Below are 16,429 nucleotides of genomic sequence, written 5' to 3'. Positions count from 1 at the left end.
AACTGTCTGAGCTTGAGAGATCACTTCGAAATAAAGGTCTTTCTTTTATTCCCAGTAATCATTATAAGATTTTTGGTTGGATCAGAGATATTGAACATTTTGCCCAACAGCTTAAGTAGAAAAGAACATTTAATGATAAGAGACAATGTATGGAGTTAGGAGTCACCAGGGATGATTATAAAAACATAGAAGTCCTCACCTCTCTATTAAGTGAAAGTGAAAAAAATCCCTCCAAAGACCCTTATAGTACGTGTCGTCCAAAAAGTAATAATGATGATCCTTTTCGATGAGCCGATTACGAATGAGCGAGTAAGATCATTGTTAGTTCGTTCAGTTTTGTGTAGCCTGTTTGGACAGGCAGATACATAGTTGGCTTGTTCAAACAAGAAATCGTTCAGAATCGTTCAGTCTTTCACATTCACTGCACGAATTAATAAGAAGGACTGAACGATTGCTGTTTAAACTGGACGATAAGTTAACACGCCAACAATGATTTTTATGCTTGCAGAAAATGAACAACGAACGAAAAGTGAACAATTTGTTCTTTGTTTACTCATTGGCTCATGTTTAGACTGAATAATTATCATTCGCTTTCATTCAATTGAATTATTTTTTTACTGATAATCGTTCCGTATAAAAGCATCTTAAGATGCCCCTAGTAAATGATGGTAATATTATTGATCCGTTTGTAAAATTGATAAATATTGAAAGGTCATCTTCAACAGAGCCTTGCTATGAATCTAATATTTAGAAACGTAGAACACTTGCGGATTTGGAAAAAGATAAGCATATTATCATAAAACTGACCAACAAGGGTGGAAGTCTCGTTATCGTGGACACTCACCAATATCAAATGATGTGTAAAAGGACATTGGATAACGCTGAAAATTATGAAAGACTTGCCAAAGATCCTACCTCACAATGCCGGGAAGAATTAAGGGAGATTTTGGTTGAAGCCCTTGAAGAACAATTAATAGAAAATAAGAAGTTTACATTTCTTTTTCCTCAACATCCCAAAGTAGCCACTTTCTACAGCATTCCAAAAATCCACAAGGACTTAAACCCTCTAACATGTGGCCTATGGTGTCAGGTACTGACAATCTCACGCAGAAGTTTGGCATTTACATTTGATGATATTGGGCGTCCATTTGTTCTAAAATTACAATCATATATTAAAGACATCACTCAACATTTGCTAAAATTGGAGCATCTGGTACTGTAAGCGAAGATGCTTCTTTGAAGGATCGTTTTAGAGGCGTTGTACAGCTCTATTCCACATGAATTTGGCATAGAGGCAGCTGATTTTTTCCTAAAAAGTCATAGTAGCCATCATAAACGACATAACACGCTTGCCAACAATTTTTTACAATTCATTTTGACTCGTAACTATTTTTGTTTGATTAGTTGGTCTTCCACCAGCTATGGGGCACTGCCATAGGTGGTCCAGTGGTGTCTACGTATTCCAAATTGCTCTTGGGCTGCTGGGAGGAGACCTGCATTTTTGGGGATGCCATCTTGCATTTTCACTCCGGTATTATTAACCAGGGATGTTATATTGGTGATTTGATCTGGGTGTGAAAACTTTTTCTATATGTCTGTTGCTAAACTAAATGATAATAATAACATCAATCTTCATTTTACTTATGAGGATTAGTTTGAGCAGCTATTCTGTTTGGATATTAGAATCATGCGTGATGAGACAGACCATTAATTTACTAACACATATCGGAAGCCAACAGCTGGCAACAGCTTGCTCGCCCGGGATTTGAAACAAGACATTCCTAAGGGTCAATTCCTAAGGCCACTTTCACACATGCGCTTGTAAAAACGCTGTTTTTTTAATGCAGTGTTTACTGCGTTTTCAGCTGCGTTGACACGCATTTTTGACAGCGTTTGACTGTGTTTTTAGCATAGTTATAAACACAGCCAAGCAAGATAATAATGCCAGAACTGAAAAAACGGCGTCAAAAATACCGCAATCACATTGTATCATATTTTCAGCGGCACTGAAAACGCAACTCATTGATTTCAATGGGCAGAGCATTGCGTTTTAAGACTCAGAAACGCATCAAAATAGAAGAGATAGCGCTTGAAAAACAGCGTTAAAAACACTGCGTTTTAGAGCATGTCTGAGAAGCCCCATTGAAATCAATGGTAGGGATTGACAGTGTTTAGCGCTGCACTGAAAACGCAGTGTTAAATGCAGAAAAAAATGCATGTGTGAGAGTGGCCTAAGGATGAGGAGGAATTGTTTGTCACTAAATTACTTTACACTTGACTCAGGTGATTTAAGAGAGTTTTTTTTAGGAAAAGGGCTGCCTGAAAGGTATTGTCTCAGGTCCATCATTTTGCAACACGGATGAGACAAGTTGAAAAGATTTTGCATCATTGGGACATGCGATACTGCAGCAGAATTTCTGGCCTATTTTAAAGGGGTTCTGACATGAAAAAAAAAATTTTACTTACCTTTCCTGGCCAGGACCGATCGCCAGGCATGTACCCTCCATCGGGCATCTTTTTCTGCAGCTTCTTGAAGCAGAGCTGGAGCAGTCAAAATAACCGCTTCCTGCTCTGCTCCATCCGTGAGCCACTTCCGAGGTGAACAGATGGGCGCCACGTCACAAGCAGTGCTTGCTGTGGGCGGCTGTCCGTCCTGGCTAATCTTCAAGTTCTGCACGTGCGCAGTGGAGAGGCAGCCCGTCCTGACTCCTGTCAGAGGGCACCTGTCTTCTGCGCCTGCACGCAATCCCGGAGGGGGGCGACCCCTCTTGGCTCGTTGGAGGAAGCAGAAAGCCTACTGGGAGATGACCCTTGCTGCACAACAACAACAGAACAAAAAGATAAGTATTAGGTTTTTATGCTTTAGCACGACAAAAATCGTGGGTTCCCTGTGTCCATTAGGCAGACCAGGGAACAATGGCTGTTAAAGCATAAAAACCTTATTCGTGTCAGAACCCCTTTAGGGATTGACCCCACCATAAGGAGTTTGGTAGGTAAATCACCTGAAATCACCTACAGAGGGGGTAGAAACCTGGGTGACTTCCTAGTCCACCGTCATTATAAATCAGTGCCCACTCTGGGTACATGGCTGGGTTGTAAAATCTGTGCTACCTCTCATTGTGGAGGCTGCAAAGCCTGCAAATGTATTCTTAAATCTACCAATTATAGTAGTGCGAGCACAGGGATGACATTTGACATCAGAGATTTCGCAAACTATCTAACAAGGGGGCTTGTATATCTCTGTAGATGTCCATGGTCGTATGTAGGAAAAGAAAGGCGATAATTTAGATATCACATTCTTGAACATGTGGGGGACATTGAAAACTTATTCAAATGAATGCATTGGACGGACACCATCTTCTTTCTTTGCATTGAAGTGGTGTGTGTTAGAGACTTGATTCAATTGAAGACTAAGTCCATGATTCATTTAATTGGGTATGCGCCGAATTATGAAAGAGCGTGCACCCATTTTTTTTTCTTCAACTACCAAAATTATTTTTGCTGTGTTTTTTTTCCATGACATATAGGACTATTTTAAAATCTTTTTTTCACTTATTTCCATTTTTTTGTTTTCTTAGGGGTTAAGATTTTTTCAAAATTAAATTTATTTTTAAAATTAGTATATTTACGCTGAAATAAAGTATAGGAATGGGTACCTTATTTTGTTTCAGATGTTTTGATCTAGAAAGTTTGTATAGTTTTGGATTACAGGGCGAATACTGCGATGGTTTTGGTTGGCGGCAGCGGGGGGTCATTTTTCAAAATATATACAGTAGAACCTCAACTAACGTCATTAATCAGTCCGTAAGCGATGGACTTTAGTAGAAATCAATGTTAGTTTAGGACATTATTTCCTTAGGAATTAATGTAAATCCAATTAATTGGTTCTAGACCTTTCAAAAAACACACCAAAACAACATTTAATAGAGAATAACTCTGGTCTTTAATACCAACAACAATAACAATACTGAATGAATATAAAACACAGCTGTAAAGAATAAATAAAATTTAACAGGTTTTTGAACATTTAGCATACAGTGCTTTGACATAGGACTGCAGGGACACGATTATAGCAGTACGTATCACTGTTATCTGTGGTTTGACATAGGACTGCAGTATTTATTTGCAAATATTTCTTTACTGTACCCATCTGTACAGTACTTACATTTTGTAGTACAGTGGGGATTCGGGAGGCAGACGCAGCAACGTTCAGCCGGCACTGTGCACTGTGGAGAGAGGAGGGGAAGGAGTAGGCACACGCTGATGCAGGAGAAGCAGGAAGTGACCGGCATCAGCTGTGCGCCGGCTCACTGAGCGGCGCCTGGAGTCATGGAGCAGTGGGCACCCTTATCTGAGGAATGTAACTTTTTTTGAGGGACCGCCGTTGCCCTGACACATCGACTTTAGTTGAAAACAGTGTTACTTAAGAGCAATGCTACTCAAAAGGTTTACTGTGTATGTAATTTTTTAAACTTATTTTTGTAACAGTTTTTTTTACCAACCATGTCCCCCATGATGTCATAATAGGCCTCTGGGGGTAATTCATATTGTCTTTTTTTTAATTACATGATTTCCCAGTGTAGCTGGGGCATCCATAGGAGCCCCAGTTACAGGGGAAAACATCCCCTTGTAGTGACAGTAGTCACTAACAGAGTTGATCTGTGTCTGCTAGGACTCTGTAGCTCTGCTGTGACAGAGGTCACCTGGCAGTCAGTGATCGCCAGGTCGCATTGCAGAACTAACACTTTGGCTTTTACTTTTTAATAAATAGTGCTCATTGAGTGCTATGTAGCCTCAAAAGAAGTAGGCAGAAGCAGTTAAAAACCGCCTCTCTCTTCTCCTACAGGTCCTCAGCTGTGTCTAATATCCTCTTATGGCATATCTAAAAAGACCATCAATATTAATTCTTTATTTCATGTCCTTCAGTGTCCAATATGGAAAACCCCGGACACCTGACATACGTGGGGAGCTGGGAGGGTAAAGTGATGGCTTGTCACGGTGGCACTTACCAAACTCCTTTCCCGGAGGGATATACGGAGTAAAGGCCAAAGTATCACTGCAGGCCACCAAAGACACCCCTAGGATAGGGAATGCCAATAACACAGAAAAGATGAGGATTGTAGTTGTCACGGGTGATGCCACCATTCCTACAAACTGGAATGACCTTCGGCAGAGAAATAATGCAAGTGGAGACAGACTTTGACTACCACGGGTCCCTAGGAATGGTTAGGGCCCGGTATAAACTTTTATTTGCAAACTTGAACAGATTAAGGCAGTTCAATCAGAGACTTTACAGTGCAGGCAAATGACTTTCAAACATAATAAAGACTATTTTCTTGCAGTACCTCCACCCTGACTCAGAGATGTGTGGGTGTGACAATTAAAGGGTGTACCTCTACTTGGTGATCCTGGCTCTGGACGGCCGCATAGGAAAATTGGACAATCAAAGACTTGATTAGTACCTCTGCACTGGCCTCTTCTGAAGAATTACTTACAAATGCTCTCTCACAAATTGGCGACTTACTCCACTCACATCCAGAATCCAGACATCACAGGAAATCTCTCCTCTGCTTCCATCTTGACCACAAGGAAGCTGAAGGTGCTTCCATTTGGCTCTGTGTTAGGTGTCAGACAAGGTGGAACTCTTGCTACTCCAGAAGATGGAACTCATTTCCTGTTCTCAGTCACTCCTATTTATACCCTCTCTCATACCACATGACATGACAGACTGGATACATTTACATGCAGTCTATAATTTTATTAAAGTTAACCTCTCAAGCGCCGCAGCTGTGCAACACACATACTGAAAATGACAAGACAGATTTTACACAGTGCATCAACATAGGACAAACATATATGACATTTATGGAGGGGACGACGATAATGTGCTGGGCCACTACATCCTCCTTTGCTTGGTTTTTTTTTTCTTTTTTGTTTTTGTCCTTTTTTGTCCCTTAATTTAGGGTTTATTAGGAATATATAGGGTGAGGTTCCAGCCCAGGGTCGCCCCTTTTTGGGTCAGGTGCTTCGTATTGTCAGTGAACACCATAGAGCATTATATGATTTTTTTTAGGGCCTTCCTCCTTTCTAGATATACTTTTTTTCTATGTCATATCCGGTCATTCCTCTTGGATATCTTTTGAAATTATCTAATAAAAGTTATGTTTTACTCTGAGAATGTCTAGCAGTGACTTCTGTGAGTAAATTTCCCAGAATCAGTGGTCTACATGATCATCTTCACGGTGTCTTCCATTCTAGGTATATGGATGCAGCAATATAGGGAGATAGCATGATGAGCTCATCAGCTCCAGTGCTGAGTGATCCCTGTTCCCTTATAGTTAACTTTGGCTGGCGGCCATCATTGGAGATGATCTTTCTCACTGGGACCTGGAGCTTAATATAAGTGTCTACAGAAATGACACATGGAAATCTCTGACTAATAGCATGCTGTCTATTCCAGGAAGTGGCATCGTATTCCTCCAAAACAAGTTCATGATTTTTCAGTCTAAACCATCGGAGAAGCCGCATATCATGAGCAGAGAATTGAATGCTGTATTTTTGGTTAGTTCTCAGGTTTTATATAAAGAAGCCAGCAGTATGTAGAGGACTCAAGACCTTGGATCCAGTAAAATATAAAGTGGTCATTGCTGCGATCCTGGTGAAGTCTTAATATTATTTATAAGCATCTGCTATGCTGTGGTCAATTTGTCTGTCCTCGATTACTGTCCTGGTATAATTAACCACGACCTGCGGCTCTTGATCTTATGTATTCTCCGATCTCCATTGATGACATTTATTTAATTGTTTTTGTTCTAAGTGAAGATCTATCTGACAGCCCACAGGGATGGATTTTATTTACAGTACTATATACATCTAATGTCAATCTACATGCCTGTACTAGAGGTCCTACAGCAGTCGGTGAATGTGCCAAATTAGACTGGCAACATCCTTAATGACTATTGTGGTACTGCTGATCTGTATCCTTTATAACAGACCAGTAAAGTAACATGCACAAAAACTGCAAAAATAACCCACACCAAAAATGTGAAACTGGTAAAGTCTTTCTTAATAATCAAAAATTATACCAGGTTCAAATAGATACCGTATATACCGGCGTATAAGGCGACGGGGCGTATAAGACGACCCCCCAACTGTCACCTTATACGCCGGTATTCAGTGGAGGAAAAAAAAAAAATTTATTACTCACCTCCCACGGCGTTCTGTCGCGCTCCAGCAGGCTGTCGCTCGCTCCTCGTCCCCGGCGCAGCATAGCTTTCTGAATGTGGGGCTTGAAATCCCCGCTTCCAGAAAGCTAATACACACGCCGGCAGCCATGACATCATTGAATGGCTGTGATTGGCTAAAGCACACGTGGCTTCAGCCAATCACACTATTCAATGACATCATTGAATGGGTGTGATTGCTAACACGTGCGCCTTCAGCCAATCACAGCCATTCAATGATGTCATTGAATAGTGTGATTGGCTGAAGCCACGTGTGCTTTAGCCAATCACAGCCATTCAATGCTGTCATGGCTGCCGGCGTGTGTATTAGCTTTCTGGAAGCGGGGATTTCAAGCCCCGCATTCAGAAAGCTATGCTGCGGCGGGGACGAGGAGCGAGCGACAGCCTGCCGGAGCGAGCGACATCCTGCCGGAGCGCGACAGAACGCCGTGGGAGGTGAGTAATAAAATTTTTTTTTTTACACTTTTTTTTTTTTTGTATTACCGGCGCATAAGACGACCCCCGACTGCAGAGCAGATTTTTCGGGGTTCAAAAGTCGTCTTATACGCCGGTATATACGGTAAGTGTATATATGTTCTTTTTGTAAGTTGTGTGTGTGATGGTATACACTCGCATGTAATTTGAGGTAGCTTTTTTTGTAAATTGACGTGTGTGTTGGAGATTATCTGCTTTATTTAGCATAGATCAGACCTACGGTAACAGTATAGGAAAAACTGTAGTAATATTATATTACTTCTCCTTGACCTCCTTACAGTTGCTATAGGTATGGGCGGCTTCTTTTTCCACCTATGTATTGGTTGATCTTTTGGAGGGGAGTTCATTTCACTTTTCACCACCTTGTATAATCCACAAGTGCCCCGTATAAAAGTCGAATAGAAAACGTTGGTGGACACATCATCCTACCATCTCATACCATACCAGAGCCACTGGTGAACACAGCCGGGGACTAATGTCTTCTACTCTCTACCTTTATCTTCTGCAGAGCTTCATCATAACAGGCATGGTGACTAACTTTACAGATTTCTGGGTGAGTAGATGCTGAGTGAAGGTTATCTTGTGCTCCAGAAATTTTACAATTGAGGGTTTGTTCATAGAATACAATTAGAATACAATTATCCCATTCTATCAGCCCAAGGGAAAAGAACCCAGACCGTGAAAAACAGCAGGTACAAAAAGACCAAGTACAAAGAGCAGGTGATTCCACCTAAACCAGCTATTTACACACTTATAGATCACTGTGATTATCTAGTGTAATCAGACTTGCCATCAGCATTGCCGAAATGAAACAAAGACACCATTCCCTCCAGAGACATCAGTTGTAGAACACTACTCAAGGTACCAGAGTTGCCCTGCAGATCCACCTCAAGTAACATCCACTTCTTAATAAATGTTATTAGGACCAACATTGATATCCAATGTTTTTTTTGCCTTTGTCTAGATCAATACTGCATCCTGCACTAGGTGGATGTATGTATTTTTCAGCCTTACATAATATGTCACTATGGAGCCAAGTCATCTATATGGCTAAGAATGTAGCGCATATTACTGCAGCCCGAGTGCTGAGGACTGGCAGTACCATACAGTGCACTGGCGGACTCTTTACAATGTATTTAGCCTATGAAAGGTGAGTCCTTTTCAATAAATATATTTAAACAGATAAGTATTTTCTTCATGATTTACAATACCAGCATAGAGGAACCTCATTGAGGAGGAACTGTCCTTGCGTCTAGGACTTCTTTGTCCTGTTCTCTCTATTACAATAAGATGTAGTAAAGAAGGTAGAGGTTACATCTGCAGTTTATCTGTAACAGTAACAAACAAGTCATGCCAGACATATCTAATTCCCTTCTAATTGTAGTGGCCCAGAACACCATCCTGGTCTCCTCCATAAATGTCATACATGTTTGTCCTATGTAGATGCACTGTGCAAAGCTTGTCTTGTCATATCCAGTGTGTGTGTTGCACAGTTGCGGCGCTTGAGAGGTTAACTTCAATAAAATCATTGCCTGCATGCAAATGTATCAGTCTGTCATGTCATGTAGTATAAGTGAAGGTATACATACGAGTGATTGAGAGCGGAAAAGAAGTTCCATCTTGTCTGCTACCTGAGTGCCACAGAGCAACATGGAAGCACCTTCAGCTTCCATGTAGGTAAAGATGGAGGAGAAGGAAAAATGAGTGGAGTAAGTCCTAAGACAGTAAGAGAGAGCATCCCCAAGTAATTCTGCATATAGAAACTCATCGTGCAGGTACCAATTACTACCACAAGTTTTCCTATATAGATCATAGTATAGAGGTACGCTGCTGCGTTACACCCACACGTCTGCCATGCGGGGTGTTATAACTAACCCTTAAGTAAATAATTGTCGCCAGAGTGTCCGCAGAGTGATCTCTACCCCTCTTCCTCCTCTGGAGTGCTTCTAGTCTAGGAGCCGTACCGTACAGATAACGTGGACTGTAGGACCAGTTTCATCCTGTGTATCCTCCCTGATCTCTGAGCTCTTTTCTGCTACACTTTGAAGAATTGTACCTGCATTGTTTTTGTATAACTGTTTGCCTAAATTACTTCGAGTAAAGTTATACCTGACCGTAACCATTCCTGGGGGCCTGAGGTACGATACACAAGTCTCCTTGTTTATTCTCTGCCACTTAGCATACCAATGTGTGGGAACGGTGGAGTCACAAGTGATAACAACTACCCCCATCATCCCGTTTATTGGCATTCCCTATCCTAATGGTGTCAAAGGTGTTCTGCAATCCTGCTCTGGCCTTGGCTACGTATCATCCCTCTCGGACGAGAGCCTGGTAAGTGCCGCCGTGACAAACCAACACTTTACCCACCCAGCTCTTAGGTTAGTCAAGTGTCTGGGGTATCCCTCTGGAGTGCAGCAGATATAGTATATCTTGAGTTTAGTAAAGCATTTGACAAAATATCCCATACCATACTTACTGAAAAAATGACCAAATATGGGATTGACAAGGCAACTGTTAGATGGATTCACAACTGACTGAGTGATCGAACTCAAAGAGGGGTCATAAATGGCTACACATCCAAGTGGAAGAATGTATCAAGTGGGGTACCACAAGGCTCTGTCCTGGGCCTAGTGTTATTCAAAATTTTTATAAATGATCTGCAGGAGGGAATTGATGGGAAACTGATCAAATTTGCAGATGACGCAAAGCTAGAAGGGATAGCCAACGCTAGGGAAGACAGAGAGAATATTCAAAAAGATCTAGAAAAGCTTGCACAGTGGGCGGCAACTAACAGAATGGCATTTAACAAGGAGAAATGCAAAGTCCTACATCTGGGCAAGAAAAATGAAAAAAGCACATACAGAATGGGAGGAATTGGGCTAAGCCGCAGCACATGAAAAAGACTTGGGTATACTAATAGATTATAGACTGAACATGAGTCAACAATGTGATGCAGCAGCCAAAAAGGCAAACACAATTCTGAGATGTATTAAGAGAAGCATAGACTCTAGATCCTGTGAGGTAATTATCCCCCTCTACTCTACTATAGTCAGACCTCATCTGGAATACTATGTCCAGTTCTGGGCACCCCACTTTAAAAAAGACATAGACAAACTCGAGCAAGTTAAGAGAAACATTACCAGGATGGTGAGCGGTCTGCAAATAATGTCCTTTGAGGAACGGTTAAAGGATCTGGGAATGTTTAGCTTGCAAAAAAGAAGGCAGAGAGGAGACTTAATAGCTGTCTACAAATATCTGAAGGACTGTCACAGTGCAGAGGGATCAGCCCTATTCTCATTTGCATAAGGAAAGACTAGCAATGGGATGAAACTGAATGTCTGTAATTATTTTGTGAATCCTGCACTGAGCAGGGGCTTGGACCAAAGACACTAGAGATCCCTTCTAACTCTACCATTCTATGATTCTATATGTGATATAAAGACTACTTGGTGGACATCACCTTCTAGTTGCTTTCATGTTGTTAATTGATGTTTATTATTTATTCAATGTCTAATATTAATTACTTCACAATTTATCCTGTTTTAATACCATCTCCCGGGGATGATGTTGTGTTGCTAATAAATTCACCAGTTAAAGGGGTTGTCCCGAGGCAGCAAGTGGGTCTATACACTTCTGCATGGCCATAATAATGCACTTTGTAATGTACATTGTGCATTAATTATGAGCCATACAGAAGTTATAAAAAGTTTTATACTTACCTGCTCCGTTGCTGGCGTCCTCGTCTCCATGGTGCCGACTAATTTTCGCCCTCCGATGGCCAAATTAGCCGCGCTTGCGCAGTCCGGGTCTTCTCCTCTTCTCTATGGGGCTCCGTGTAGCTCCGTGTAGCTCCGCCCCGTCACGTGCCGATTCCAGCCAATCAGGAGGCTGGAATCGGCAATGGACCGCACAGAAGCCCTGCGGTCCATGAAGACAGAGGATCCCGGCGGCCATCTTCAGCAGGTGAGTATGAAGACGCCGGACCGCCGGGATTCAGGTAAGCGCTGTGCGGGTGGTTTTTTTAACCCCTGCATCGGGGTTGTCTCGCGCCGAACGGGGGGGGGGGGGGTTTAAAAAAAAAAAAACCCGTTTCAGCGCGGGACATCTCCTTTAAAGGAAACATATGCACTTATGATCAGAGGGGCAGAACTAGAGTCCTATAGTCCTTAGAGCAATTCCCTTGCCCTACCATTCAGATCTCATACTCTGAGACTTCAAGGTGAATTTAGATCCTAGCCTTAGACCTCAAAATTAATTCAGATCCCAAATAAGGATGGACCTTGCAGTCATAATTATTTTTTTATTCTACTAGTTCATCTTTGGTGGTACGATCAGGTGCTCTCTAGCAGTCTAACAATCATCCTTGATAGTACTTCCTGGTTGCGAGTCTTGCAAAAGAACATGTGTGTGTATGTATGTGTATATGCTGCATTAAAGGGATATTTTGGGCATAAAAATCATTTTTGAAAAATTAGATTTTTCAGTGTCCACAGTGATAAAGAATAGCTTACTTGCCTTTGTTGCACTGTTCTCCGCAGATCTGTCCATTGGACCATTAGCTGTTATTTGCATGGGAAGCCGGATATTTTGGCTCTGCCCACTACACTCACTGGTGACATTGAAACGCCAGCAAGCCACCCAAAGCAACAAAAAGCTATACAACTCCATTGTGGACGGCGCTGTAAACATAAGGCCCGAGGCAGTGAGTGTAAGAGCTGAGATCATCTGAGCACCGGGGGTCCTGAGTGGTAAACCCCTACCAATTAACTGCTGATGACCTATACTTAGGATAGGACATCAATTCCGCAAGTGGCTAAGTACCCAGAATACCCCTTTAAATTCACTCTAACAGGAGTCATAGGCTTGGTGGTTACCTGCACAATTATATACAAAGCTTGGTGGTTACAGAGTCTCTTAACCCCTTTAGGACCAAGTGCAGTAAATATACAACACTTGGTCCTGGTCTTTAATCCCCGTTGATAGCAGATGTACGACCCGGGATTAAAACTTCTGCTTCTGCAATCAAGTTGTAGCAAGTTGGGTCCTCAGCTGTGAGACACAGCAGAGGACCCAGAGGAGAAGGGAAAAGTGTTTTTTCACCTTTCTCGAATACACAGCGCTCAACAAGCGCTATGTACTAAGAAGTGAAAGTGGAAATATTATTTCCACTATGTGACCCAGCAATCACCTAACCATCTGGTGCCCTCCAGTCACAGCAGAGCTGCAGGTTTCTAGCAAACCCTGATCAGCTCTGTTAGTGACTATTGTCACTGTAGGGGGATTTTTTTTAACAATAATTTTTATTGATATTTTAAATATGCATACAAAGGCATAGTGGTATGAAAAATTTTCCAGACATAGCACCATAAGGTAGTTGTAGACCATGTATCTTCTGGATAAGAAACATGTAACAAAATATTAGCAATCAAATACTATCGTGTTTCTCAGCTTTCACTGGCATTTTTGAAAGAATAAAAGAAAACAACATTTCACGAATTGTAACAATGGCCCGGCCAGGACCACATCATATTTCAAAAAGGAAAGAGTGGGAACAGGGTAGGATATAAAGGTGGAGGGGGAAAATCCCACTCTCCTGGGGCTGCCACCCCGAAGGGCAAACTTACCACAAAAAGCATATATTAAAATAAATTTAGGGTAGTAGGCTCACCCCCGCTGTAGGGAAGACACAATTTATCCATGGTGTCCATATACTAGCAAATCTTTCACTTTTATCTTCAGTTATTGAAGTTAGTTTTTCATTTATCATATACCAGTTCAATCGGCGTTTAACTTCAGAAAAGTCCAGAGAAGCTTTATGCCAGGAATGAGCAATAGCTTGCTTTGCCGCTAAGAAGAAGAAATCAATCAATTTTCTGGAATTTGGGGATATATTTTCAATCTTTTTGTTCAACTAAGCCTCCCATGGGTTTTTGCGCAGATTGTGATATGTTACTGTACATATTAAAGAGTATGTCCTAATCCAAAGTCTTTTGACTCTAGGGCAGGACCACCATATATGGAGCATGTCTCCAGGGGAAGAAAAACCTCGGAAACAATCTTTAGAATAGCCCAGGACCGGATGTGCAATGCGAGTGGGGACCAAGTGCCGACGTAGTAGAATTTAATATGATGTTTCCAACATAACTATATTACAGGCACCGCAACTGGTTGATCTGCAAATCTGAGACCACTCCTCCTCTTCCAGCACCCCCCCCCCAAGTCTCGCTCCCACCTCGCTACATACAACAATTGTATGCGGTACATGGTATGAACAAGGTTTGAGTATATTTGTGAAATTAGACCATTCGCCTGCGGATTTTTAAGACAGAAAGATTCAAAGGGGATAAGGGTGTATGGAGGTTTTGTATTCCTTTTTTTTTAATTAAAGTATTTTTTATTAAACTTTTTCACCTTTTGCATATTTTAAAACATTTTTTTTAACAAATCTTTGGTTTCCCTTCCCTCCCTCCCCCTCCCCCTCTCACCCACCCCCTTCCCCTCACCCCCCTCCCTCCCCCATCCCCCCTAAGATCTCTCTCTCAACGTTCTGTTCTTTGGGTAAACTGTCTCTGAATGAACACAGTGTTGTGTCGTAAACAATAATAACAGTTCTTGTAACGTATATTTGTTTTCTTCTTTGGTCTTCGTGTTGCTTATCTTCTTGCTGTTTTCTTTTATTGATTCAGGGTTAGATTTTTTGTTGCATTCGAGGGGGGGTCATATTTCTTTTGCCCGTTGCCCGGTCTCTCTCTCTCCAATCCCTCCTTTCTTAACTTTTCCCTATTACTCCTTACCACTTTATTTTATTGTATATCGAGTCTGTAATTTGTTCTACATTTCCCAATAAACTTTATATATATCCATTACATACGTTGTTATGTCTTAGTAAATCCCCGGTTTACTGGTGCCTCCCCACACGGCTCACCACTCCCTATGTATTTGGTCCAACATTACTGCTCTGGGCGTGTATCCATCTCAGCCATATGTCCTGATATTTTTGACTGGTCTTACGCTTAGTGTAAATACTCCTTTCCCACGGTAAAATTTGGTTGACCTTATTTTTGAATTCTCCCAGCGTGGGTGGTTCTTCGTCCAACCAGCGCTGGGCTATTGTTTTTCTGGCTATATACAATAGTCTGGCTACCGCTAGTTTTTCATGATCATCTAATGTTAGATCCTGTATGTATCCCAGAATGCACACGTATGGTGTAAAGTCCATACGTATGCCAAATGCCGCGTTAATTGCATTTCTTATTCCCATCCAATATCTGTGCAATTTCGGACATCGCCATAGCATGTGGATTAGGTCCGCCGTGTGGGTTTTGCACCTTACACATATCGGGGAGGTTCTCATTCCTATATTGTGTAAGAAGGCCGGGGTGCGGTACACTCTGTGTATTAGAAATATTTGTGAGACTCTGTGTGATTCGCTCAGAGATAGCTTGGGTGTCATTTGTAGGATTTCCTCCCAGTGCGACTCCTCAATGGGCCCTATGTCTGCCTCCCATTTTGCTCTTGTTGATAACGGGTTGTGTGCATTGACCGTGTCCTGTATATGGGAATATAGTACAGATATTTTCCCCGCTGTGGTGGTGGCTTTTCCTATTATGTCCGCTACTATATTTATTGCCATTGTTATTTCCGCCGTGTTTTTTTCCGCTTGTATAGCGTGTCTAAGTTGCAGATATTTGTAAAAGTCACTATTGGGGATGTCGTGGTTTTGCCTTAACTGCTCGAAGGTTTTTAGTTCCCCCCCCCCTCCAGTATCTGATCCATTCTCCTAACTCCCCTGTCTTTCCACCCTTGGAATCCTTTTAGCTTGTTGATTTCTGGCAGGTGCGGGTTATTCCATATGGGGGTATGTTGTGTGCAGTTTTTTATATCAAGCATGTTTCTGGTCTTCCACCATATTTTATGTATCAATAATAGCGTGGGGGCACTTTGACCGTTTTTTTTAAACGCTCCACGTTCCAGGGTTTCAAACAAATGTGATCCGTTAAAGAGATTTTTAAGGATTCTGAAACTAGCGTCGTGTGTTTCTTCTGTCTCCCATCCCCTGAGATGCTGCAGCTGGGAGGCCATGAAGTACGAGAACGGATTGGGCAAGGCTAATCCTCCCTTTTCTTTTGAATTGTATAGCAGTTCTAATTTTATCCTAGGTGTCTTCCCTCCCCATATGAGTTCTCTAAACAGTCCCTTGGCCTTGTGGAAAAATTTTTGTGTTATCCAGTGTGGGGAGTTGTGTATTAGATACAGTAATTGGGGCATCCATATCATTTTTATAAGATTCACTCTTCCTATGATTGTCATGGGTAGTTTTTTCCATATGTGAAGTTTTTGTTTCCATTTTTCCATAAGTGGTTCCAGGTTTATTTTCCCGTACTCACTGACCTCTTTCGTAATTTTAACTCCCAGATATTTAATTGTTGGGGTGCATTTCAGGGTTAATTCTCTGTTGGCAACTTGCATGTCTGGGGTGTCTATTGATAGTATTTCGGATTTGGTCCAATTGATAGCGAGTCCTGAGAAGGCTCCAAATTCTTTTATTGTTTGCATCGTGGTTTCTAAAGATTTTTCCCTGTCCCCTAAAAATAATAACATGTCGTCTGCATACAAAGCGATTTTCTCCTCCATGTTTCCTCTTATGAATCCCACTATTTCCTGGTGTGACCGAATTTTGCATGCTAGGGGCTCTATTGCAAGTGCAAACA

This window comes from Eleutherodactylus coqui, chromosome 4, assembly GCF_035609145.1.
Source record: "Eleutherodactylus coqui strain aEleCoq1 chromosome 4, aEleCoq1.hap1, whole genome shotgun sequence".
Classification (NCBI taxonomy): domain Eukaryota; kingdom Metazoa; phylum Chordata; class Amphibia; order Anura; family Eleutherodactylidae; genus Eleutherodactylus; species Eleutherodactylus coqui.
This window is presented reverse-complemented; position numbering follows the sequence as displayed.